This window comes from Pezoporus occidentalis, unplaced genomic scaffold (assembly GCF_034315485.1).
Source record: "Pezoporus occidentalis ecotype Australia unplaced genomic scaffold, CSIRO_AGI_Poc_V1 ctg5, whole genome shotgun sequence".
Taxonomy (NCBI): Eukaryota; Metazoa; Chordata; class Aves; order Psittaciformes; family Psittacidae; genus Pezoporus; species Pezoporus occidentalis.
This window is the reverse complement of record NW_026915835.1, coordinates 14,122,587-14,149,169: the sequence shown is the minus strand read 5'-3', so window position 1 is coordinate 14,149,169 and position 26,583 is coordinate 14,122,587. Positions and strand designations below refer to the sequence as shown.

At 41.0% G+C, this 26,583-nt stretch overlaps 1 long non-coding RNA gene across 1 annotated transcript in view; it reads right to left on the bottom strand.

Moving 5' to 3' along the window:
• Positions 1-10,314, bottom strand: part of LOC134173180 (uncharacterized) — an 81,997-nt gene extending 71,683 nt beyond the window's left edge. Inside the window, exon 1 of the long non-coding RNA XR_009968154.1 lies at positions 10,102-10,314. This is a non-coding gene — a long non-coding RNA (uncharacterized LOC134173180). The remainder of the gene's footprint in view (positions 1-10,101) is intronic.
• Between the last annotated feature and the right edge of the window lie 16,269 nt (positions 10,315-26,583).

Below are 26,583 nucleotides of genomic sequence, written 5' to 3'. Positions count from 1 at the left end.
AGGTATGCAAAAGGGTTGAATGAAACAGTCTTTAATAGCAAAGAAGAAAATTGATTTAAGTCTCCAAAATGTAGAGAAGTATGTTCATGAAGAGCTCATTGAATTGCACACTCTAGCCCCATCTAGTCACCACCAGAGTTAATCACTGTTACTACTATTTATTTTTTTGGTTATCATAGCATAAGACAGCAAATGCTCTATGTATTTTAGAGAGCAAGCACAACTAGGCAGTTATTAACCAGTGTTATTGTGTCTAAATCTGAGCCAAAGATAAACAAATGTGTTACAAAATTCCATGCTGGAGCTGCTAGTATGTAGACATCAGTATCAAGTGTAATAACCAATCTGTAACAGGAGAAACCATGAGTATGTATATTTTTAGAGCTATAGGAATGTTTTGAATTCAGCCTGACCAGACTACATAAAAAAATACTTTCAGAAAGGATGTTATTCAAGTTATTTATGAACTCATGGTGTTAATTATTTATTTTAGCCAAGCAGGTGAGATGCTGTATTTCAGGGCATAACAAATAAAATATTTATTTTATGAAACATGATGTTCTCTTTCCAACAAAGTTGTCTGACTATAAGAAATAATACTTTCTGGTTTTGAGGATTATGTTTGTGCATAATTTTGTGGATAATTATGTTTGAGGATAATTTTGTGGATAAAAAATAAAGAAAATGAAAGAAAGTGAAAGAAAATGAAAAAGGAAAGTAAAAAAAACCCATAAACATCTGTAATATGTTTTTAATGTAAAAACCTTGTTTCTCAAACCTGTGAGCAGGAACCTACTAACCAAAGTGAAAAAATGCAAAGGGAACAGTCAGAGATTTCACTGCTTGGTATGAATAATAAGATCAAAATACAGCCTTGTGTGAACAGTAAATATTTTGAACGGGGAATTCTGGAGGCTCAGTTCCAGTTCTTTGTATTAAACAGTAAAAACATTTCAAATGTGGGTTTGTCTTTCTCAATTTAATTCATTTTCAGACAGTGCATCAAAACCTGGTGCAGTGCAAGAGTACCTGGTGAACGCAGTAATTGGAAAACCAGCTTTTTCTCACTGATTGAGTTCTAAAGAATTTTGCAAACCAAATGTACCTCCCAGGTAGCATTTCCTATTTCTTTGCTCGCGCATCAGAGATGTAAAGTCAAAGCACCTAAAGTTGGGATAGAGGTTCAAAATACTGCTTTAGTAGGGCTAGAAAGTACTTTTTCAGATTTTTCTGACATATATTAAATAGGAAAAGTAGCCATGCAATATAGGAGGAATGTGAAGTGCTATGATAAGGAACAGTGAAGTATATAGTAAACACAGTATGTTAAAATAAAATTTTCTACAAGAAACATTGTTGACACTGGATAATAAAGAAGCTTGAAAAAACATTAATAAGAATTAATGCTTAAACTTACGTATGTAAGACAAACCATTCATAGTACAGACTCAGAAACCACCTTCAGCAACAACTCAGTTTCTTATACAAAAGGTCTACAAGGGAAACAGCCTCTGTACTTGCAAAGGGACATACTTGAAAATTCATGAACAGGTCAAAAAAAACATAAAGACTCTTTGCAGAGACTTCCGGAACTTGACCAAGAACCTTATAGTCTAGGCCTGTTTGTCTAAAAGTGAAGGCGTATTTCTTGACTTGAGAAAAATGGAAGTTGAAAAGAGCATAATTCTTCTTTTTTTTTTCCCTGCATGTGGTTACCCAATATTCTCTGAGAAGTCTCTGTTAAGAAAATCTTGATAATTCTCCAAGAAACTTATTTACTGCACATTTAACTTCTGAAGAAGATGATGGGGTGATGGGAACTGGAGGATTGGATGGACCACTATCTGTGTCCAGTGACAGGAACACAGGCACCCTCCCTGTATCAGATGGCAGGGTTTGTCCCAAATCATGCCTGAAGATGTTGTGGGAAAATCAGTGGCATGTGGCTGATGTATGCCACAGTATTTCTGGGGTAGTGGGAATTGGTAGGATAGCACAGCACTCAAGGATTGGGTGACATGTGGCAAGGAGTGGAAGAGAAGCTAATGGAGTCCTGAAAGACCTTAGCCTTCCTCATCTTCACCCCAGATACAACAGCATCAGAAATAGTAAGAGAGGTCAATGTAGCAAGGGCATTCATATGTTCATGATAGAGAAAACTGGGACAAAAAGACCTTTGGTACTATGCAGTACAGATATACTTTTTTACCTTCTGCTCTTTGCCAGATGCCTTTGATATTATATGTGTGTGTGTATATGTATTTCTTGATGTCTAAATTGTGCAGTGCATGCACTATTTCCTTAACACATAAAGTTATTGCCAAGGAATGTTGTGACTGTCAACTAAATTTGACAAACCTGAATCCTGCATTCATCTGTGACTATTCCCCTTTTGTCCCCATTACCTGCTACAGATTTAGTTTTTAAAGTCAGTTCTGAAGGTGTCATTTTGAGTATCTTAGTGTGATTCAGCCCAGCATGATGACTGGCAGAGGCTATTCTCTAGTTTGTCTGTGTGTTCATTCACATCACTCATATTCACATTCCAATGCTCACGCAACATTCAAATGTTTGGGTTTAGGCCTCAGGGCTGCAATGCAATGGACACCTGCTCTTTGATACAGAATTCCACTATTTACCCCTGGAAATTAAACTGAAATGAACAAATTTACGAATAAGCTGGTTTTTTTTCCCCACAGGGAGCTCAGATAGGTTGATCCACCTACTGTTGTTTGGTGCAAATGGAACAATTCCCACCATTCCTTTGCTGTTACTGCAGTTTTGTGAATGTGTTGTGATTTAATGGGCTTATTCTTTTAACCTATAGACAAATATATTGCACTTTTATTGGTAAATTTTATTTTATTTTTTTTGTTTAGGATAAGCACAATGATTATTTTGAGGACTGTATTGGTCACAGTAAACTCTGGAGAACTGTGTTGCAGTTTAGAAGTATTTAAACCTTGAAAGATATCTGTCTCTTTTTTAAAAAACTATTCACCTTTCTTGTGAATGAATCCTAGAATGATTTGTTTGGTTTTTGTTTTTTAATTTATATTCATATTTATATCTTGCAAATAAAGGCAAACATTTCTATTCTGTTAGGTAAGCCCTAGACAGTAGGAAATCCTGTAAGTGTTCTCTCTGTGATGTTTTCTCTTTTCAAACATCTGCTGCTATAATACTTTGGAAAAAAAGATAATAATTCAACAAAGTTGTGGAACAAAGCTGTCCCAGATAATATTGAAGGTCTTTGAACTGCAGTCTTCTCTGTCCTATTGAAAACAGGAATAAAGCACATTTCCATTAAATTTTTGAAAGGCAAGTGTTTTTATCAGTTATTTATGTGCCTTATTGCATACCAGTTTAGCTATCATTGGTACTCTGCTCAACTTGCTGTCATTCTCTATTTGTAACCATCTGCTGCCATAAAAAGCTGCTGGACACTGCTAACAATTCAGCATGAGAGGCCTTTGCACACATTTTGTCCTCTTGTTTTGAAAAGATGTCTTCTTAAGAATATGCTTTAGGAGAGATTTCTAACATCTGTAATTGAATAATAATTAGAAATAGATTGTTCCACAGAAGTATTTGTCAGTTGTCAGATTAACCACCAGTAACCTTCCATCTTGTTCTGCCACATTTCAGTGACTGAGCAGTTTTGAGCCAGGAAGTCATTCCAAAATATTATTTTTTTTTGTCCATGTGCAAGAAACTGAATCAGGAATGGATTTCCACAGCCAGACCAGACACAGCACTAAGCTGATCTCCTTCCTTCTGGGGCTCATCCTTGCAAAGCTGAGTTGTGCACATGCAGGCATGGAGTGTAAGAGTGGGGAACCGACTGACACCCTCTTTCTCCTTCCTCCAAATACCATGTGACAGTATTTATATGTGTACCAGAACACAGCCAGACAGAAGAGTCTGGCATACACAGACTAAGGCTTCTGCAGGTCAGTGTAGACTCAGTCTTTTGCAAAGTAAAGAACAACGTTATCAATCCTACACCTAGTACAGATCAGATATGATATACCAGTGATGAAAATGGTGAGGAATAAAACAGGATAGAGGGGAAAGGGTGTTGGCTACAGTTCTTGCCATCTGGTGACACTTCATTGAAGGCATGAGATAAGAAATGAGGGATTATTGTGAACTTTCTTTATCCCGTAGAGCTAGGAGGATGTTTACTTCCACTTACCTGGTGGCTACATATCAGATATTTCTCAATATCTGTCTTGAAGCAAACACACCTTTTTATGATGTCTTTGTCACCTCACTTTGGATTTATATGCAGTCTCCATGGAGCCTGAGAAGCAAACAGATGTGAACAGTCTTGACTTGAACAACAGGTGAGCTAAATAAAGAAGATACCAAAGCAGGAAGGCAGCATTCCTCACTGTGCAAATATACATGGACTGAACAGCAGAGGAGAGAGCAGGGCCATGAAATTTGTGATGGAGATTAGCAACCGGTTAAAGTCAAAATACATGAAACAAAGGGAATGAATGGGACTGAAAATGAGAAGAAGGAAAGGAAGAGAGTTGAGGGGAAGGAAAGGCAAGGCATGGCAAGGCAAGGCAAAAGGGTAACATTTCTATTTTAGGAGATTTCTTCAATATAGTATCTGTGCAGCTTGGTAAAAAATTGAGAAATTGAAGAGGAAAGGATAGATACCTGCTATTCTGATCCCAGCACCCAAAGCTGTTTTCTTGTTTATCCACAGATAATCTAATATAACGGGAGTGTGCACTGCAGAAAGCTGTCCAGCAAGGCTCCACTAAGAGCTCTAAGGGCTCCACACAATCTTCGGATGAAAGAAAGATGCTAAATAGCATTTCTGTTCTGTTGTCAGTTTTCTGTCACCCACTCAGCATAGCCCTTCTTCTGTCAGCATGCTAGACACTCAGCTAACCAGCAACACATGTGCAGCGTCATTATGTCAAATGAAAGTAATCATTGGTTTGATGAAATCTCATTTTTCATTTTATTTTCCAAGGGGCTTGGGCAGTATTTCAGTGCCTATCCTCTTCAGCTTGAGTCCCAAACTGGTTTAGGTGACAGACAGACAGACAGACACCCATTTCCTAGCAAAAGCAATTTAACAGGTGAATAAAACCAGGAACCAAAGGAGCTTTCAACTAGGTAGTGAGGCTTAGTGGCTTAGTGAATTTAGATGCCTACAGGATTAAGCAAGACTGGAAATTGAATGGCTTTCAGGAACCTAAGTCCCAGCATAGGCAGGATTTCACCAACTGGATCCCACTCAGTTTTTATCATCTGATGTCTTAAATGACACGATTCAACCACCTATAGCAGCATATTGATTTCACTGTTTTTCCACCATCTGTATTTTCTTAACAGCATTCACCAGCTTTCGAGCTTAGAAACACCTATCAAAATGCCTAAATAAATTTTCTGCAGCTGCATTTAAAGACCAAAGTTTGACAATTAGGGCCTTCAGCACTCAGTTAGAATGTAGCCAGTATAATTACATGTCTTTTCCCATAATTGTGAGCCTCTGATTATTTCAAAGTCACATTCTGAATGGAGTCGCTGTGAAGCATTACTTCAGAGCTAGACAACAGCTTTCACCTTATTTGACACATTTTAGTGCTGTTGCAATAGCTGATAACATGCAAGAGAGGGAGGGAGGAGACAAGACGGAGAAAGAGATGCCAGGGAATGCACAGCAAGTGCTTGCACAAACCTTTCTTTCAGTTCAAGTATGTAAAGTGAGATAAATGGTCAAACTGCAGACATACTGTACGCAGCAGGAGCCAAAATCTGCTCCCCAGATTGGCAGCTCTAGAAGCCACCGGCACCGGATTCTCTCAGCAATTACCACCTCGGAAATGTCCTTCCATTGATTGTGATGGACGTAAACCAGCTGCGCCTCAATAGCGAGAGAACAGAGGGAGGAAGAGCCAGACAGCAGGACACAAACAGCACCGAACACTGGGACCAGCTGCAGCCCGCAGGTCACACTTCCATGTCAACAAAAGAATGTTATTTAATATTTGCCAAACACTGAAGTAATTCATCACAAGGTATAAGTGGATCTATAACGTCTGAGATTGCCCGTTGAAGATTAACTGGATGTATTGCATTTCCACTGCAGCAACTTAAATGGGAAACAAAATAGCCTGAACATCATAGGCAGGGTACTTATTCTCATCAGTAGCAGGGTTCCCATGCTGGTCAGCCTCAGCCATGCAGTTTAGGAAACCCTCATGCCAGAATATTTGTATGCATGAAGGATAGTGCTGAAGCAGGACAGTGCCAGCCTGTCAGGATTCAACTGATGTGAGTGCCTGATCAAACGTGCGCAGCTGCCTTCATCTAATCTAGAGCCTGTATAGGACAAAATTACTGTGAATCACCAACTGAGAGAGGAAGAGCTTGCTTATTGTTTAAACATCGAGATAAACTGGCAATGAACAGTTCGCTGCTGGAGGGTACCTCTAAAAATATCTGCTTTCCCCTGAAGACATTCTTCAGTTGGACACCAGGCTGCTTGCCTGTAGGAGGTGGCATGTCCAGAGAGGAAGGGGCACAGCAAGCTGCCTACACTCACATGCTGTACTTGCTTTGCACCACTTCAGGTTTTTACAACAGAACAAAAACACCCCTGTAAAATACACAGTACAGAGAGATGTCCTGCAAGAATTTTATGGAGAGAAGAAAGTGCCATCCATCCCAAAGTGGAGATGAAAACAAAAAGTCTGGAAAAGGCTTTTAATTTTTGGTTTATTGCTTTTTAGCACATCTAAATCTATAGCTGTTTCAATTGTATCTAAAAAGCTAATGAATATTAATACAGTTCAAAGAGTCATTTAGCAATGCTAATAACTGACATTTCTGTTCCCTGATCATTGTATCCCAGCTGGACTCCAGTAGTATTATGCATTACCTCAGCCCCAGAGCAATGCTCAGGTGGTGACTGTGGAGCAAGACAGGTCTGACAGGGCCTGCAGTACTGTCCCTTGTATTGTCCTTTTGGAACTGCCATTTCCTGCTGCAGGTATAAAGAGGCAGTAAGCTAGCAAGTTATGTACATTCCCACAGTTGTTATGCTATAAGTAACCCATAGAGTGCTTCTACAGTATAGTATTTCACAGGATTTCCTAAATAATTGCTTCAGGATCTATCCAAGACTGTTATGCAAAAGCTGTAAGTATGCCTCTAGAGAACTGAGTAATTATAAGAGGTTTTAAATAACACAAGTGTTTAAAATAATAAAACATATCAAGGTCACAGCATGATGAGAAAGTACAAAAAGCAGAGCTCTCCTTCTTGCCAGAGCACTCTTCCTGGCACTGGGCAGCCCTCATTACATGGGCTTTCCGGAGAATCTTTCTGCACATCATAAAGGGCAGCACTCAATTTCCTGTTTCCTTTGGGGTTTTTTGTATGGGTACCTTTGAAGCACACATTTGCTACTGCAGAAAACACGAGGCTCAAGCCTGTGCACAACCTCCTTTGCACGTTGAAGGTGTAGGTTTTTCTGCAGGACCAGCTCTTGTTCAAGGCTGGGCACCAGTGAGGTTTTGTACCCAGACATCTGCCTTCCAATTCCTCCTACTCCTTTTTGCCTCTCTGCCATCTTCCACTCCTACTAGCTTTCTGCAATACTTCTTTTCCACCTACTAACCCTCATCTCTTCTACACCAGCTCACTCGTTCCCCATTCTGCTGACCACCCATATGCTCCATTTGGGAACATAGCATCCATTTCCTTTATATGATTTTTCACAGATGTTAATTTTTTACTCAAACAGCCACAATGCAAATAGGATTTGAGAAGATCTTTAGATTCTCCAATACACTGGGGCTTTGTGATTAGAAGACAAGTTTTTCACAGACAAGTACCTCACAGAGCAATGAATTCCACAGGTCATCATTCACAAGTCTAACATTCAAAATCAACTAGTAGTACTACACAGCCCTTGTGGGTCCCAAGGCCCCACTTTATACCTTCATTCCACTCCTGTCATTCTTCCATGCCAGATTCCAGTGTTTTTACTTGAAGCACTAAAGATGCATGACCCCATTCTTCATGCATTTAATAACACTGATTAAATGCAGTACTTGTGTATCACAGCACCTGTACTTCTGTCAGACTGCAGGGGTGGGGTTCATGTGCCCTGCTGCTGGTGTCCAAACATTAGATGGACAAGTCTGAAAACAGCAGACAAAAAGAGGCAAGCCAGAAGACAACATTTAAGAAAAACCTCTCATCTGACCCCAAAACATTTCTTTCCACAATGTTCGTACAATGCATTTTAAAATGATCCATTTCACCTGAAAATCAAGTTCAGTGATGACAGTTTAAACAGCTTTTTCCTCTGTACAGATCCAAACAGCACTGCTGGAATAGTGTTGCCAGAACCGTTTGCTTAGAATGAAGAGGGAGAAGGACATGTCTGTTCTGGTTTTCCTTTTCATGCTTTCTTTTTTATTATTTTTAAGAGCTCCCTCATTTTTCCAAGAGCAGCACCAAGGCTTGTCAATACACATCTATCTGGAAGTGAAACGCTAACAAGCAAGAATTGATGGATATACAGCCAGCAAAATTTCAAGTTCCCTTCTGATAAAATTCCATCTTTCAACAGCTTTTTTAAAAGTTAACTTTGCACTGGAGTTAAGGAGAGGTGGCAAAGAACATTCCCTACTGTACTGTCAAACAAAAAACCAAATTCTAACCAACAATCTGGCTAATTTTAATTTGATTTCATGCAAAATTGAAAGAAGCATGCCTTTTTATCCCCTCAGAAGCAGTCAGCATTGTCCTGCATCTGTACTACCCCTTACACTGAGCAACACCCTTGCAGGGTAATGTAGCTAACAGAAACCAGTTTAGTCACAGCACAGACAAATTCTGCCCTAGAAGTCAAAGTTATTAGTTAATAAGTAAAGGATGAAGTAAGATGAAGGAACAAGCCTGACAAGGAACTTCCAAGTAGTGTTGTCAGGACAAGGACTCGTCTCAGCATGATCCCAGCAAGAGAAACAACTGGGGAGAGAGAAAACTCCTCATATAACACACAGGGATTTGCTACAGCCAGAGCTTTCAATGTGAAAGAGAGGAGTGGAGCAGAGCAGGACTTTGTCTTGTCTGGAGGAGACTTGAACTTCTCATCATAAATAACAGGAGGATGACTGACAACTGATGAAATCAATTTCCTTTATCACAGCTGGTGGTCTCACGATTAGCAAAGCTTAGGGCAATTACAGGACTTAACTCTCTTCCCTTCTAGGTTTTATGGGTTTGTTTAGGTATTACCTTACATTACTGTATTACTCCAGTGCATTGGGGACTGAAACTTTGCAGGCTCTGCACTGAAGTCTCTGTCCTGCAAGCTGATCTGCGCAGTCAAACTAAAGACATTTGCACACAAGTGAGAGGCTGCACTGGGCTTGGGCCTCACTGGGAAGAGGGTGTTCAGGCAGCCCTGGCTGCAGAGAGTGGTGGAGGAATCCGGCTGCTAACCAGGAAAGTGAGTGCCAGCTGAATGAAGGGATTAGCCCCTGAATTCACACAGGTGAGAGGAGATTTCTAGTTGACAAACAGAATGGAGAAGGGATTATTTTAACACCCATGGCTTCTGAGAGTGCAGCACAGCACCACACAAAACCAGCAGCAGTTCTGAAAGAGGTAAGTCTGTCATGTGCAAGCCTGTTACAGATTCAAGACTGTCATTCCTCCTCAAGGTTCCCATGCGAAAAAAAAAACACAAAACCCTGACTGATATCGATTTGTCTTTTTTAGAAAGACCAAAGGATAAACAGGTGATGTGTCATCATATGTAATTCATGTATTTCAACACACTGGAGAACATGTAACGTTATTTGTACTGTTTGCATTGGCGATGTGTACTTACAGCATCCAAATCCCCTCAGAGGCATACTCTGCTGTGCACACATGCCGGAGAAGGCAGTGCCTCCCCAGCCCTCCCCCCCCATGAAGGAGTTTCTAGTCAAAATAAACAGAACAGACAAAAGGTGTGAAAAGAAACCACAAATAGAGAGTAGAAACCTTGTTTGCAGCTCAGTAGCAGAGGACATGCTGATGCGAACTCCACCCGGACATATCCTTGCTCACCTCCACGAGGAGCTTTCCCCAGGTCTCAATGCACTAATGACGTTGGGAAGTTAGGTCTTTTATTCAAAACTGAACAACCCCCTTTCTTTCCTTCCTTTGAAACATAGGTTGGAAAGACTGTCCACTTCTATCCAATAACATGGTATTTAAGGCTCAGTTCTGGTTTGCAGAAAGCAGAAGAGAGCAGGAGGAAAAAGAAAGGAAGCTCTGTCCTGCCTTTAACACAGCTGTCAAAGCTGCACAAATGGAGACATGGGTGAGCCTAACTCATTATGCAGGTAATTCTGATGTGCCTACATTAGGTGTCCAAACACCTGCGTTTTCTCATGAATCCACACCACAGCCTTTCTGGTTTCTTGTCCCCACAAGAGAAAATAGGAATAGAAGACTTTGTGGTTCCACAAGGTGTTGTGAATACAAGTACATGAAAGATATCAAATGTGCAGACTCTGTATTAAGGGAATCATCCTGTCCTACAATCTTAGTAAAAAGCTCTCGACTGTTACTAATTTTAAGATGGGTTTTTTAAAAGATGCCAAGATGTGTATACAAACACGTTTTAGCAGAAAGCTCAGCATACACTGTCCTTTAAAAGCAACAGAACATTATCTGTGTTGAGTTTTTCAGACTTCCTCACAAAGCAATAACCTGCCTTTCACCACTGGCACCCCAGGGCTCTTACCCAGAGTCTCTGCCATGTGCCTAACTAATCAAAGTGTTGTGTTATGATTACCATAGCGACGGCAGTCCAACAGCTGTCTTGACATTTCATCTTCTGCTGCTTTTAAAATGCTTTCTTTTTGCCAAGGAAAACTTTTCTCAATTATTTAATTTTTTTTACTACACACTGTTCACTCCACTTACAAAATAAACATTTAGGAAAGAAAACACCAGCACAAATTGCTGTGGTTCTAACCACGTATTTTGCTAATTTCTTTTATTCTCCTTTCAAGCCATTTTAAGGTTTCTGGGGCTGTATGCTAAAAAGGTTACTCTTTATTTAACCATGCAGATGAGGCCTTTAGTGACATGGTTCAGAGGTGGACTTTGCAGTCCTGGGGTAACAGTTGGACTTGATGATCTTAAAGGTCTTTTCCAACCTAGCTGATTCTATGATTCTATTTTGCGGAGTTGTGAATACTCCGTCCCTGGCAGTGTTCAAGGCCAGGCTGGATGGGGCTTTGAGCAATCTGGTCTAACAGAAGGTGTCCCTGCCCATTCTATGATCCTCACCCTCCTAGACTCTCAAATTGAGCCATCCTGCATCACTCTCCCACCAATGCTTTCAGCTCTCAGATCTACCAATCACATGCACTTCCCATGGAGCTTTAAGACTGTCACCACTTCTGTCATTTGAGGAGGTGGGGAGGTAAGGCAGTAGAGAATAGGACTAAAAATGTAGTTTTGCTCCTGCCCTAAAAGAAGCACCTTGCTGGTGTGGAAGCCCCCAGGCAGGGTTTGGGGGATGCCAAAGAGGGCCGTGATCCCCCACTGGGTGACAGCTATTGAGTCTAGGACCTGATGTTACTTGAAGTTGCTACATTTCATACACAGACAGGGAAAAGTAAGCACTGTACAGATTTTACGTATATACAGATGAGGTCTGCTGACTGATAATTCATTTCACTGCTATTCATCTCGCAAATAACAAGCAGTTTTAATTAGCTAAGCTGGTCATCCCCTTTCTTTTCCAAAAGGAGGGAAGGGCATAGCTTACCTTTGAGCAGCCTGGGAGGTGAGAAAGCACCTTCTCTGCAACCTTTCATTGAGTCCCCAAGTTCCTTTCCCATGCTAGCCTGCACTCGAGCAGGTCTCAGGTAGTCTAGTGCCAGGAAGGTGTGGGCTGGAGACATGCTGGGGCATGGACATGTGAGCAGGACATATCAAAAAGAGATTGATTCAAAATCCCAGTAGGTTGGATCATCTGCAGCTTGGCCAAGGTAGGAGGTGCAGAGGGTATGTGTAGATGTGTGTGTGTGTACGTGTGTGTATGTGTGTGTTGAAGGGATTTTGACAATGGTAAGAATAAGGTTAAAACTCACAGCTGTTCAGGCTGAGAAGGATTAGGGTTTAAAATGAAAGTTTCAAACCACTTTTTAACAATTTTTTTTTAAATTATCAGATATGAGACAAATCAAAATTAACAAACCTTATCTGAAAAGCGTGTATGTTTAACATGAGGAAGAAGGAAAACACCTTCAGAAGCAGTCAGCTTCCTGTCTTATGCTTTTGAAATCTAGCTGATGGCTCACAGAACGGATCTCAGATATGTATATATATAATCCCCACAGCTAGAAGTCGTCTATTTTAGAAGACAAGTGTTTGCTCATATGAGGAACATTGTACTCAAGCATTCAGTCTTTGTGATCCATATGGATTTCATCAACTTGCTTGCCAGGAATTTAGGAAAAACAAACTTTATTCATGTTCCTTAGAGAAATAAATTCAGTTCGTGGTCTGTGCAAAAAGAAATACAGCTTGGGAACAAAAAAGCCCAGGGCATTCCTGGAACTGGAAGGTCAGAGAGCCAAAAGAGTTGATCCACTTAATATGTGAAATGAGTGACTTGCAATGGCATCTTCATCAGCACTGGAAATACACAGTTTCAACTTAGAAAGTGATTTTATGTCACATCCCATAAAGGGCCCCCAAACGTGAACTGCTTTCACAAGCCCCCCTGGAACCAGGCACTCCTGTTGCTCAGAGAACAGCTTTAACTCAAAATCCCAGTTTCATTTTCTGCTCTTCCCTTGAACTGAGAATCACTGAAGTCCTCTTTTCTGGATGAACCCTCAGTTGTGACAGAGGTTGGATTGCAACATGTGCTTTCTGCATTGAGCAGGGGATGGAAAAGGGAACTGCTATCCAAGCACAGACCTAAACTCCCATCTTCTCAATCCCCTGCCTGGCCTCCGGGTCACCACACAATCACCACCTCCCTTCTCCCCTGGTCTCCCCTGGGTTTCAGGACTCCTGCTGTCTTCACGTGGACATGGACAAACTTCAAGGGAAGCTTCTAGGATCTCCTACCTCCCTGGCCTTTCTCCAGAGTACCACACAAGGGCACTTTCTGAAGACATGTAAACATTACTGAGTTTCCCCAGCACCTGGGTTTTCTACTACTTAGGCTGGAATTATTTGGGAAAGGTTGCCCCCCTTTTACATTTCAGTGAATGTAAAATCTAAGAGCTTACAACTGTGATGATATAAGAAGAGGAAGGCTAACAAATGCGAAGAGAGACAGCAGCAGGGAGCTGTCAAGACCAGTCAGTGTATGAATTCACTTCCTGTCTGTCCTTTCATGACACAGATCAACCCCAGCAGGTGCAAATCAATCATAGAATCGTAGAACAATTTGTATTGGAAAGAACCTTAATATCGTCTCTCCTGCCATTGGCAGGGATACCTTCCACTAGACCATGTTGCCCAAGGCTCTGTTCAACCTGGCCTTGAACACTGCCAGGGATGAGACATTCACAACTTCCTTGGGCAACCCATTCCAGTGCCTAACCACCCTCATGGTGACAAATTTCTTCCTTATATCTAACCTAAATGTCCCTTGTTTAAGTTTGAACTTATTACCCCTTGTCCTACCAGTACAGTAAATGGCTTGCTCTTCCAAACATAGGCACCTACTGCTACCTAAACCACATTCAAGATGTCTATGGGCTATTCTAAAACTTTTCTGTGTCTTTGAGGAGTTTAGTCCCAGCAAAATCTTTTTTTTTTTTTTTCCCCTGAGCTCATTGACTCTTCTGTTTCTTGCAATATTTCTAGACAGAAAAAAAAGAAAATTCCTCTGATTTAATGTTACATATTCAGATGGAGAGAAAAAACCTGCTTCAGATGAGAACTTTTTCCACTGTCTTAGACCTCCAACTTAAAGATGGACTGTATAATCCACTAGAAGTACATGCACATGCAGACTAGCCTTTTGGAGATAAAGTCAGATGAAACAAGACCTATCCCAAATTACTCTGTATCATGCCATGCTATATCAGTTTGTGTAGGTTTGGTTTTCAAAGGCTGATGAAAACCTGTGGACCTTAATATAATTCATCAGTACTTTGTTTTCTGTATCAGAAAGTACAGGGTTTGTGGAAGATGTGTTAACATACATTGCTACTGCAACCAGAGGCATTTATGTACAACAACACTTACTTTAAAAGTACAGGCTAATACATAGTCTGATTCACTCTTAAATCAAATAATTATGGTTGTGACATTATAAAGTGGTATCTCATCACCTTTTAAAGGAAGCCGTATTAGTGCTCTGCAAGAGGTTTGTTTCATTAAATTAATGTTGCCTTAGAGCCCTTCAGTAAGTCAAATGGCATTATTCACTCATATAGCATTCCTGGCAAGCCTCAAAAAAACATTTTCAATACTTAGGAACTACAAAACAGCTAGACAGTGATCTGAAGTTTAAAACAGGAGTAGGCATCTTACTTAAAACTGCAGCAGAGGGGAAAAATAAAGTAAAAGGTAATTATGTTCTTAAGCCTAAGGGCACCTACTTTTAGTAAATATTTCTACGTACCCCTGCGTCCCGGCCAGGACAGAATAATTTAACCTTTTCCTCATTGTGAAAAATAACTTGTGAAACCACAACTATTCTTCAAATAATGCTAAGAAAAACATCTATAGCTAATCTGTTCTTAGAAAAAATGAACCTGATGTATCTTAAGGGTGCATGTGGGACCTGCACAGCCTGGTCCTGGCAGGGAGGGCAGGACTGTCCCCTTCTGTACCTGGCTAGAAAGACCCAGCAGTGTTTCCTCCATCCCCTTCTCTGAGCAGCACAAAAGGACCAAATCACATGAGCAAATCTATGGTTACTCCTGTTTAGCATTCAGGTGATGACACTTGGCTTGCCTTTCTCATGGCAACAACCACCCCCAAATGCATTCAACTCCTTGGCTGTCCATCTCTCAGTGAGTCTTCAGGTGGCTCTTGGGTACATGCTAAGAAAGCAAAAAAGCCTGTGTGTCATGGGTTAATTTTTTATGCCAATGATGACTGTAGCTGTTTACTTTTTAAACAAATGCCTGCTATACACAGCAACTGCCTGAGCGTGCAGCCAAAAGCAGACTACAGGAAATCTCTTTGACAGCCAGGAAGGCAGAATTGTTAACATGGGTCTGCATTACAGTAAAAACAAAAAAAAAAAATGAAAAGAAAAAAAACTTAAAAAAAAAAAAGTTGTGAGATCTCAAGGAGAAAAGTTGATGCTACAAAAAATCCACAAATGGCTGGTTTCTAAGAAAAGACATCTATTAAAAGCACAGGCATAAATAACCCTTACATTTTATCTGAAGGATTATTGTGGCTTTTCACCCTAGGTTTTTTTCAACGGAAGTAAAGAAGACTCTGTAACACCAAGCAAATAAACCAGCCTAATAAAAAATTCTCACCGGAGATAAGAAAGCACGCTAGGGTATTTGTTGCTATATTTTTATGTTTTGTTTCAGTTATCCTTTGATCTGTGTTAACACAGGCATTAAACTGACAGCTTAGGTTCACAATACACACTACAATATTGAAAACCTGTGATGTATAAGGGAGTATCAAATTGTTCATTTAGAGCCAGTTACAAGTTTTGGATAATGCGGTTCTCCGGGGTCTAGATCCACCCATAAAGATAAAATGTTTACTGGCTTTTTAAATAATGAGTAGACAGAGGAGCTGTGTGTGCTCCTGTTTTTTAAGGTACAAACATCTGCAGCACACACTGGGGTTGATTCTCCTTCCAGTTACGGTGGTGTAACAAGAGTTGCTTCACAGACAGCGGAGGAATTTCAGCAGTAAATGAAAAAAGAATAAGGCTCATTGTGCTTTTAATTCTGTTTCATGTAGGCAAGAGGGGAGAAAATTGATTTTAGTCCCAGCCTTTTTTTTCTCATATATGTCACTGATGCATTTTCAACCCTTGGAGAATTGGTGAATGTGGGAATACAGGCTCTAATACAAAACACTTGGCCTGTTTTCGGTTCCTAACACATACTCCAGAGTTCATGTTATGGTTATCAGAAAGAATCTATGAAAAATGAAGCTGCACACAACTGCAGATCATCAGCATGGCTTAACCCCGTCAGGCGGGGATGAAGCAGGAAGTGCTTTGTGACACTGACTGGCAGAAATACAAACTGATGAAGAAAACACGCGGTAGGAAAGAGGGTCTTAGACGGTGAGTTAGAGCCGAGGACATTAACTACAACTATACTCTGCCAGGGCCAAGATCAGAGGAGCTTGACATACTTGTTAAAGGTTTCATCAAAAGGATTAGTTCCAGCAGCTTTTTTTAACCTTTCCTACAACACAATTTACCCAAAGGTGGCCGAGGGCAACAAGGGCTGCCCTGTGAGATAACATTTTTAATTGTACAAATGCCATTCTTGATGTCATAATCCTGAGGTTAATGCAGTTGCAGGTCCCAAACAGATGTGCTGTAGGCTGTCCATCCTGTGGAGATGTGGCCATGCAGACAGTTAAAATGGCCACAGTGCAGTGATGCCCCGGGTGTTTCCCTGCACTTCACCCATGTGCTTTCGCACTCTATTAAACATTCATAGCCCCTACATAAAGCGAACAAACAAACAAAACCAATCATTCACACAATGTATTACCAAGGATCAACAGCCAAGTATAACCACTGCCTAATGGGACAGCCAAGGGACAAGGCAAGGCAGCCTGTGAACAAAGGAAAGGAAGAGGGGAAAAGCCCAGAAAACATCTGGATACCACCACACTAAATCTTACACCTTTTTGTACTTTGGCAGTACTGATTACTAAGAAATATGTTTTAAAAAGAACCTTGACATGTTCTCTGAAATTCAAATACACCTGCTGGACTTTGGCAGAAATCATAGTTTCCACACAGGGAGAATATGTTGATGGGTTTGCTGATGACATACCCTCTTCCTCCTTAAGAAAAAACATTTCCTAGAAGAGCTGTTCACATGACACAATTCAAAGAGCGAAGTTTTCTCTCTTTTAATCAAAGCAAATAATCTGATCCATGGGCTAAGCTGTTACTTATACCACCAGCTCCCAAGCAGGGAAGCATACCTCATTGATGCAACTCAAGCATGCGAGGGTTGCAGTTCAGTCAAGTAAAAGAAAAGCAAAACAACTGAATGTGGGGAAGCTTCATATGGGGCCAGCTTGAATTGCCTCATTACTAAAATCTGCAGCATGGGACAGAGTGGTTTGGAGATGTTCATTTGGGGGTCAAAATGGGCAAAAAGCAGCAGGCAAGGACACTGGGAAGGGGGAGAGCAGTTTCAAGAGAGGGCAATTCCATTTTGGGGGTTAGAATTTGGGCTGGGTGTTCCTAGGAGGTGCATTAAGTTGAGTAATTCTCATCTAGGCTTTAGAAAAAAATGGGGAAAATCAACAACTAGTCATATTCTAGTTTCATATGTTACCTGAATTGTTCCTTTTGGGTGCAGCAATTGTGATCCATCATTTTCTGACGTCATATATTGGTTATCAGAGGTAATTCTGTGCATTGCAAGACTGAGGGGATATCTTACCATGGATCCATATTTCTCTGATAATTGCCACAATCTTGTATCATACATATGGGGGAGGAGTTAAAAGATCATGGGAATGACATTTTGATTATCAAGGACATGTTTTAAATTTTGGACTTCCAGGTTATTAAATTCCCTCTTGAACCATTTCAGTTCCACCTACCAGTTGGACCTTACAATCTTAGGCCATGTCCAGACTTTAACATTGTGGTACTAATGCAGTTTATCCCTGCAAGAACTTCATTGTACAGAATGCATATCATAAAAGTATGACTGCACTGTCATTAGGGCTTAAATTGCCACACAAATCCTATCCTGAACTGCTTTTCATGGCTACACCTTGCACCAGTTGGCAGGGGAAACCGTGTTTTTGCAGATGTGTAAAAGAAGGGTTACTCTTCCTATGTACTGTATAAGATGGGGATAAGGAGGGAAAGGATCATACAAGGAAAGAAGTACTTAGTGTAGTGGAGGCAAGTTACTTAACAAGAAAACTGGTGGAATTGGAAGGGGAAGGGGCTATTTAAAACAGGAATTGGCGAAAAGCTAACAGGTGCTGGGGAGCACTCAGGTCAGATAAAGACATCTGCTAGGGATGTCAAGAGCACAAAGGTAACTCTGTGTCTGGGAGTGGAGGGCAGGATAAAAATGACAACTGAACAGGAAATGTGAAAGACTGGGACTGTAGAGGCACATCCCAGCAAAGAAATGGGGTGTCAGATGGCGGAGTAAAATACAAGCAGACACAAAAGCTGTGAATACAGACACTTGTGAGGGGACTGGGGGGAAAAAAGAAAGAAAAAAACTAAAAATGAAACAGGTGCACTAGAATGGCTGGCACAGAGGGACAACGATAACATAAAAGCATTTCTGAAACATGACGGAGTGGTAAATGTTAGGCAGAAATGTCCTGCCATTAGGCTTTATAAGTGAATGAGATGTCTTTTGAGAGATTCTCTAGCTCCAACACACACTATACACTTGACTTAAAAGTGCTAGTTTAGCTATGGACTGCTTTACATAGGAGATATGATAAGATGTTCGTAATGATCCTCTGACTAAAATATAGAAATGAACCAGCATAAAACATAACAGATGGACAGATTGGCTTGCACAGATGAAACAATTTATATCATCAGTTCTGTGAGATTTTAAGTCATTGAAAGCTGATCTTTTTTCCTTTAACAAACGTGTGACTACATTCAGTCAGCTTATGGAAAAGCATATTGCAACATATGTATTCATTCATTTAAAGAAGTGAGTGAAAAAATAGTTAAAAAATTAAACTGCCAGAGCCTTTATGTAATATGCTTTTGTTCAATAAAAAGAACACAGAACTCTTTCAATTAATTGCATGTTTGCTCATCAATATCCTGTCTTTTGCAAGTAAATACTCCCACACAAGAAATTCAAATAAGGTACTTCTAAGTATAGAAGCTTCCAACTACTTTCGGTTCATTTATGTAGGTTATTCCACATGTTGGTGTTCATCTTTCTCATAACAGGACTTAAAAGCAACCTGCTTGATGAACTTTAATAAAAAGCAATAAACAGAGCTAACAATGTAAATGGAAAGCAAACACATAGGACCATTAGCATCATACAACATATCAGGATTTATGAAATAACTCTCTCAGGAAAAACGCTTGATTAGACATTTGTTCCAAAAACCATCTATACCAAGGACACGTGCAATTCACACTCTGTCTCCAAATTAATTGTTTTTACAAAAGGTGAGCACTGCTTTACTCCTGGCCTCTCTGCAAAGAAATGTTTTCAAGACAAGGGTGGTCCATTTCCACCAAGTCCATGGTGAAAGTTCCATTTGTAGTAGTCATACAGGACAAGGTCCCCACACAACTGGCACTACAGAATAGGTAAAAATGCTCCTTACTCAGGTAATAAAACACAATGAAGTGACTCATTTCCCCAAGGCTGGCAGAGGCTCACCTGGTGGGACTTGCTATTTGGGAACTGTAAGTCCTTAGACCACACTGCATTTCTCCATGTGAAATTCATCGCCAAGAACCCACTCTTGGACACTGGTTATTAAACCAGCCATTTCTCACAAGTGGCAGTCAACAGAGGCAGGAAAGACCTCGTATTTTGGACATTGCTAGACAATACTTAACCCAGGTTCCCATTTCTGTTAGCCTTTATGAGAACAGATGCACTAAGGTAGCCAGCCCAGAAGTCGTTTCATAGCTGTAACCCAAATTAGCTGTAAGCATTTCTTCGCAACCTCAAAGTAGGTGTTTCACTTTCAGAAGCAGTGCCTAAGCTGCACTATCTCGTAAGTATTTCCTAATAGTCAGCCAAGTTTTTCCATTCTGTACCAACTTCTGTGGATCTGTTTTCTGGCACTTTCTCTCCTTGTGGTTTGATTTAACTACTGGCAAAGACACAAATTCCTCTAATCTAATGTCAGCAGTCTGAAAGATGAATGTGTAATCTAAACTAGCCCTCTAGGCTCCCTCTACAGTAAATGGAGAGGAATCAGTGTTTCCAGGCAATGCCACATCCCTTACCACAACAGCCCCATCTAAAATGCTGGGATGAATCCACTTTTAAAAGGAAATTCTAAAAGAAGCAAGGTAACATATGAAATTGTTAAAGATGGTGCTTGTTAGAAATGTTTCTCAGTTTCTACTCAACAACACTGAGAGGCTTTTGAAGGCTTTACCTAAATCCTCAACACTGAGTGGGTGTAAATCAATCAGTCAGTTCCTGTGACTGTAGAAGCTGAGTACATTATCTTCCAATTCAGGGCTATATAAGGCTTTCCAGTCCCAAACAATGAATATTAGAAATGGCAAGAGCCTGTGCAAGTCAGAGCCAAAGACTGACAGTGTCTGAAGTTAAGCTAAAAATACAGCCCCTGTTCAGATCCCAAACAAGGCAGGCAACAACTGAGGATAGTTATAGGAGATGCAGTGGCAGGGATGCATACACACATGCAAGCAAGACACAACATTATACCATTGCTGCTTTCTCATGTGTCCTGCTACCCCTGTTCAGTGCTTTTTCCTGGAACTTCTTACAAATATTTATCTATTTGACATTCATTCTGAAATGCTAAACTAGAATAGCAGGCCAAGTTGGTAAATTCACATCAGACAGGGCTTGGCTGCCTGGTTTCCAGGTTTGTGTCATGTAACTCATCAACTCAAACGGCTTTTCAGCAGCCTTTGTTAAGTAACGCAGTGCCTGGTCAGACTTTTGTTATAACCCCCATATTCACACATTCTTAGCATGATGCAGAATTTCCCCCCAGATCCAGTCATCAGTTCAGTCATTCCCCAAAGCTGTGCAAAACAGCCTCCTACTTTGAATCCTCCTCACTGCAGAAACAGTAGGAAGGAGACTTCAGTGCTCAGAGGCCAGCATTGGGAAATCCCTTCTGCAACTTTGAAGCAGATCAACTTTTCCCTAAACTGACCTCGTTTCTTTATACAAGCTAAACCAAAGGTTGTTTAGCCTCTTATTGATAAACCTCTAGTAGTAGATTTCCATGACCTCCTAGTCTAGTTTAGCATTTAGTCACCCGTTATGTCAGAAAAACTCTTTGTTAGCTAATATCTCCTCTGCTCCACAGTTATTTCTTGTCCCTATGGACCTGAAAAACAGATTCTCTCTTCCTTTTGGAGGTAAAATTTAAATGTTACTATCACTCTCCCCCCTTCCATTGCATCCTCTTATGTTACGGTGGGAATCCACAAGTACAAACTGTCACATGCACTAAAGGTAGAAGCATCATCTAGCTTTCACAGAAGTCCCATGTGTGGCTTTGTGTTGTGGGACATCAGTTTGAGGAACTGATGCATGTCTCTGTATTAACCTGATCCTTCTCTGAGTACCTTGACTTTCAGTGGGGAACTACCTTTGTTTGCTCATGGTGGGATTTAATTTATCTAAATGTTAAGTATCTAACATGTAGTCAGCTAGGCTAAACACACTGCTTGGATTACCCCTGAATGAAGGGAGAGAAGAATACCTGGAGAGAGAGGGACTTCCTATTTCAGACTACTCCTCTTGAGTGGGATGAATCCACCACCCTTGACCACAGAGGAACCTTGAAGGAAGAGTTTAACTTGGAGCTAAAGAGACCTTAACTCTCGCACTGAACTTTGGGATCACAAACTGTTGTTTTATGTGTCTACTTCACAAAAAAAAACAGTTGTGGTTTTCATATCCAGACTTTTCAGGATACAGGATGTGAAGGCTTTTACCACTTTTCAGTCAATGTCTTCTGTGGTGCTGTGGGACAGCAGCAATCTAGCCCAATCCTACCCAAAGTGTGTTTGGACCCCATCCTGGTAAGGAGTGGTTTTGCCCTTCCCAAGCAGTACCTGAGTGCTGTAGCGCTGGTGCAAATTCAAAATCAAATATAAAATAGTAGAGCTTCTTCAAAGTCCAGGAGGATGATGTTCGGTAGGATATTTCCCCTGCTGACACTCAGATACACTTCCTGGCATTGCACCCTGCAATTTAATTTACTGTGAAACTGTGTCAGTTTATCCCTGAATAAAGATTAGGGTATAAGGTTTTGCAGAAGAACCAAGAGTTACTTTCTTTCTTTCTTTCTTTTTTTTCTCTTTCTTTCTTTTTTTTTCTTTCTTTCTTAGCATTGAATGCAGAGAGGAAAAGGCAGGCAGATGCATGTCATAAATAAACCCAAAGTGAACAAAGAACAGATGTCCCGAGGAACTTGCTGTCTCAGTGCTTGGAGCACAAAGAAATGAAGTAAGCATGGCCCTTCATAGAGGAAGTCCTTCACTTCCTCAAGAAGTTCGAACATGCCGAGAAAGCAAAACAATTTCACAAGGCCAAAGTATATGGGCTTCTAATCCCATGGAAGTAGTGCATGCTCTGTTGCAAATCCAGAGTCAACAGTGCTTTCCTTTAACACAGGCACAGCACAGTTAAAACATGGGTCTAATACCGATCAGGTTGTTGTTATCACTTAGGAATTCTTTCGGAAAGTGTCAGGTTTTTCTTTGCAGGATTAAAGCAGAGATTAGAAAAAATTATCCTGGTCACTACTTTTTTCTTCCTTAGCTAGTTCAATGGATTATACCATGGAAGGATTTTAAGGTGCTTCAGACCAGCGGCACAAGCAAAAACGTAAGCATTTTAAAGCACTGTCTGCCTTAAAAACTCAGATCCATGGTAATTTATGTAATGCAAAAATCCTGTAAAACAGCAGGGGAACAGAAACCTGCAGAACTCACCATACATTGCAAAGAAAGGTTGGGAGGATCTGCACTGTTTACTCCGTGTTAAGTGCAATTGGCCTATTTCACTTTCAGCAAATCCCCTACCCACAGAGCTGCAGCATGAGGGACAAGACATTCCCCGGCTCCTTGTGCTGCTGCTGCCCAGCACAGGGGCTGCACGGGCAACCGCGGGGAGACAAGGAGACGACAGCTGGGGCGGAAGGGAGCTGGAGGGGGGAACCGCTCCCAGCAGCACAGCTCTGCCTACAAGCACTTACTGATAAGTGCTGCTGGGGCGATGACGGTCTAGCCACATAAGGAAGAAACTGGAAGAAGACATCATATCTTTTATTAGTCCTAACCAATATCAACGGGGGGGAATAATAAAGACAAGATTTCATGACCTAAAGATGAGCCACTCTATCTAGAAGTTGTCTATTTTTTTTTCAGAGTGTGCCTCACAGTGTACCTAACAACAGGCATTGCCTCTCCACACAGCTCTTGGTTCATATAAATTTCCAGATCAGCACTTTCAGCTATTGCATCTCTAATCCAGCCTTTTGGAAAGCTGATGGGAAAATTAAGAAGCCACTGATCACAAGCCAGAGGGAGATGTAAATAAATAAATAGACTGGAAAGCTGTTATAACCCTAAGAATTGCATGATCCTTGCCAGTTGCAATTTTTGGATGAAGGCATATACCTGTTTTGACAGCTCTCAGTGTTGGCATGTGCTGAGGAATAGAAAAAGGAGGGAGGTGGCAGCTCAAGCTCCCATCTTACCTGTGACAGTGTCACAGTAACTGGAACAGACTGGGACACAGACCGAGCCGGATCCCACTTCCAACGATGGTGGAAGACGGCCAGGAAGGAGAGTAAGGACATAGGATGTCCACAGCAGAGCTGTAACTCTTCGAGGTATGAGGCTGGCCCTAGAACTACAGGCAGCGTCTGCCTTTGCACCGTATGTAGGGCAAAGTTTCAATAGGGTCACACTCAGGCTTGTCACCACCTGACACTTTTGTTCTTTTCCTTCGCTCACCTTCCCTCTTCATGCATTTCTGTGCTCCTCTGCACTTCCTTGCCCTGCTGCACCGCCAGCAGCTTCTGCCCATCTCTGCTCTTGTGCCTCTGTCTCCTCCTGGGTACGTTGAGCCCAGAGCTTTTCTAGCTCATGCTCCACACTGCCAACAGGAGCTTCTGAGCCCATCCAGAGCTCCTTCCCCATGAGCATGGCAGCAAACTGTCCCAGGGCACTGCTGCTGGGCCAGGAAGGATGGCTTGTCCTATCTAGGGTATGACTCTGCTGAGTCCCAGTCCCAGCTCCTGCTCACCTCTCAACCTCCCTGTGCATCACCAGTACTGGGAGGCTGCAACCAGCAAAGGCAGACTCTGAAAACGTATTAGACCATGGACACCTACTTCCAACAGAATGCTTTTTCCTACATAACTCAAATTTTCTGACAGATGAAGGCTCTCTCGCATCACCATGAGTGGGGAGCAGTGTGTTGTAGCAGGGAGCAGAAGTGAGGGACCATAAAAAGTAACACAAGAGGCAGCAACATGCCCCAGTTGTTATGGGCCCAAGGAGAAACTCAAGAACTGCACTTTCTGAAAAATCACATCTAAAACTATGTGGGCCCTTTTTTCCCCTATTTGAACTCCTGTATCATCTTTTTCCCCATGTCTTTTTATGCATTGTCCCAGCTGAAATGACAATATTTGCCTTACAAATGCTACAGAGAAAAGCTACAAATACTGTTTGTTCTTAGAGCATGTTTTTTATTTCTTTCAGTGTAATTTAAATCTTTTTCTCCAATTAGCTTCCAAAGGGTTAACTTAAGGTGATTTTAAAAAAAATAAAATAGAAGTTTGCAGCTCCTGAGATAGTATCAGTCATTAAACATAGGTAAGAATATGAGAGGGAAAGAGAAGGGAACAGATATTATATATGTAAGGAAAATTAAAACTCAGGATGTTGGGCGTGGGGGGAATGTGCTTTGAAGTACAAAAGTTCCATTGTTAATGTGGGACAAAACCTCCCCAGTATGGGACAGAGATAAAAAGGAGGGAGTTTCTAACAGATCAAGGTCAACCAAGATATATGAATAACATAAATGCTATTAATCTCGTACAGCATGAATCAGAGAATTGCAGCAGGGTATAGCTGTGTGGCGGAGTTCATGGCATGAGTGTTTTATGCCACTTTGTATTAGATAATGAGTGTATTCATCACAGACTCCTACACATCATCCAAACTGGCGGAGAAGGAGCTTTAAGGAGCTTGAGAGAACAAATCAAAGAGCTGAACTAAAGCGCAGAAAGGTAATAGGGATGTTCAAATACTGCCCCAAGTTTAGATATTTGCAGGAATCCATACAATCTGACTCTGCAGGAAATAGCGTGAGAAAGCAGCTCTTAGTTGGACAGCTTGCTGCTTATTATTTATGATGCTGCCTCTGTCATAACAGCCAATTTTACCAATTAGAGAAGATGCAGAATGACACAGGAACAGACTAAACCAGAAAAAGTCTCTCTTTCTTGCCTTTTTTATTTTTTTCTTTTAAATTCTCATGGCTGCAAATTCAGAGACACAAAGAGAATCAATTTTCATCTTGGAGGGCTTAATCTAAACATTGTTGGGAAGCAAGAGACTGAGCCATGCTGGAGTCAAAAAGTACATAACCAGATGTAATTCTGATTTCACATGTTGCATTTCCACACATTTTAGCCTCCTGAAATTCCAGAAACACATGTGTTCCACAGGAGAAGCTTAAGGGATAATTTATCTTGGAGAGGAAGGAAATGAAAATGTATACATGTGTGTATATAATTTTGACAACAATCTGCAACCAGATTGTTTGCAGTGGTTTGCACTTCCATTTATTTATTCCAAACAAACAGTTTAACTCAATGACATGGATCTATGTAGTATGGTTTTCCTGATTGTTATGCTTTTCAGATTTTTGAAAGAAAGTTGAAATACAGTTGGGATCAAATTAAAATTCCAAAACCAACTAATTCCTTCTCCCTTAGGTTAGCAGGGTTTTCTCAGCATGAACCTAGGCTTGCATTCAATTCTACATTTTGGTGCCATGTAATCAATGGAAAAGGGCAAGCCCCATAATGGGGCCAGGCCTCCACAATGAGCACATCCAAACTTAAAAAAAAAAAGAGATTTTGAAAGAGTGGCTGGTTGGTTGTAATGCAAGAGCATCTATTTGGAGCTATTCTGCAATACTCTATATATGTGTATACATATATATATAAATACCTACTCTTTGTAAGTATACATTATGCACATATGCATATGTGTATTGTACATATACGTACACACAATATATACTGTAAACTGCTTCTCTACCTGATCGTTAAGATATATTTGTTTGAGCTTAGTGAAGGGAAGTTGGAGCAGTGGAGGAAGGAATAAAAAGAGAAGGAAGGGCTGGAATGGTTCAAGGTAAAGCAGACCTCAACAAACATCTGAGGGCTGTTCAAAGGCAATGCCTGTACTGTGAGCATGAAAAATACTGTTGCTCCTCCAGCTAACTTACTTACAAAATGGGCTTGAGCAGGACAGGAAGAGCAATGGGAGATCAAAGGAAAAGCAGGTTTGTCTAAAAACTGTCAGCACGGTCATAAATTTGTGTAGGGAAAATCAGGTGAAAGCACAGAGCAAGATTCAGACCACCAAATTCTCCTCATGATTCCCTATATCCAAGTAGCCAAAGG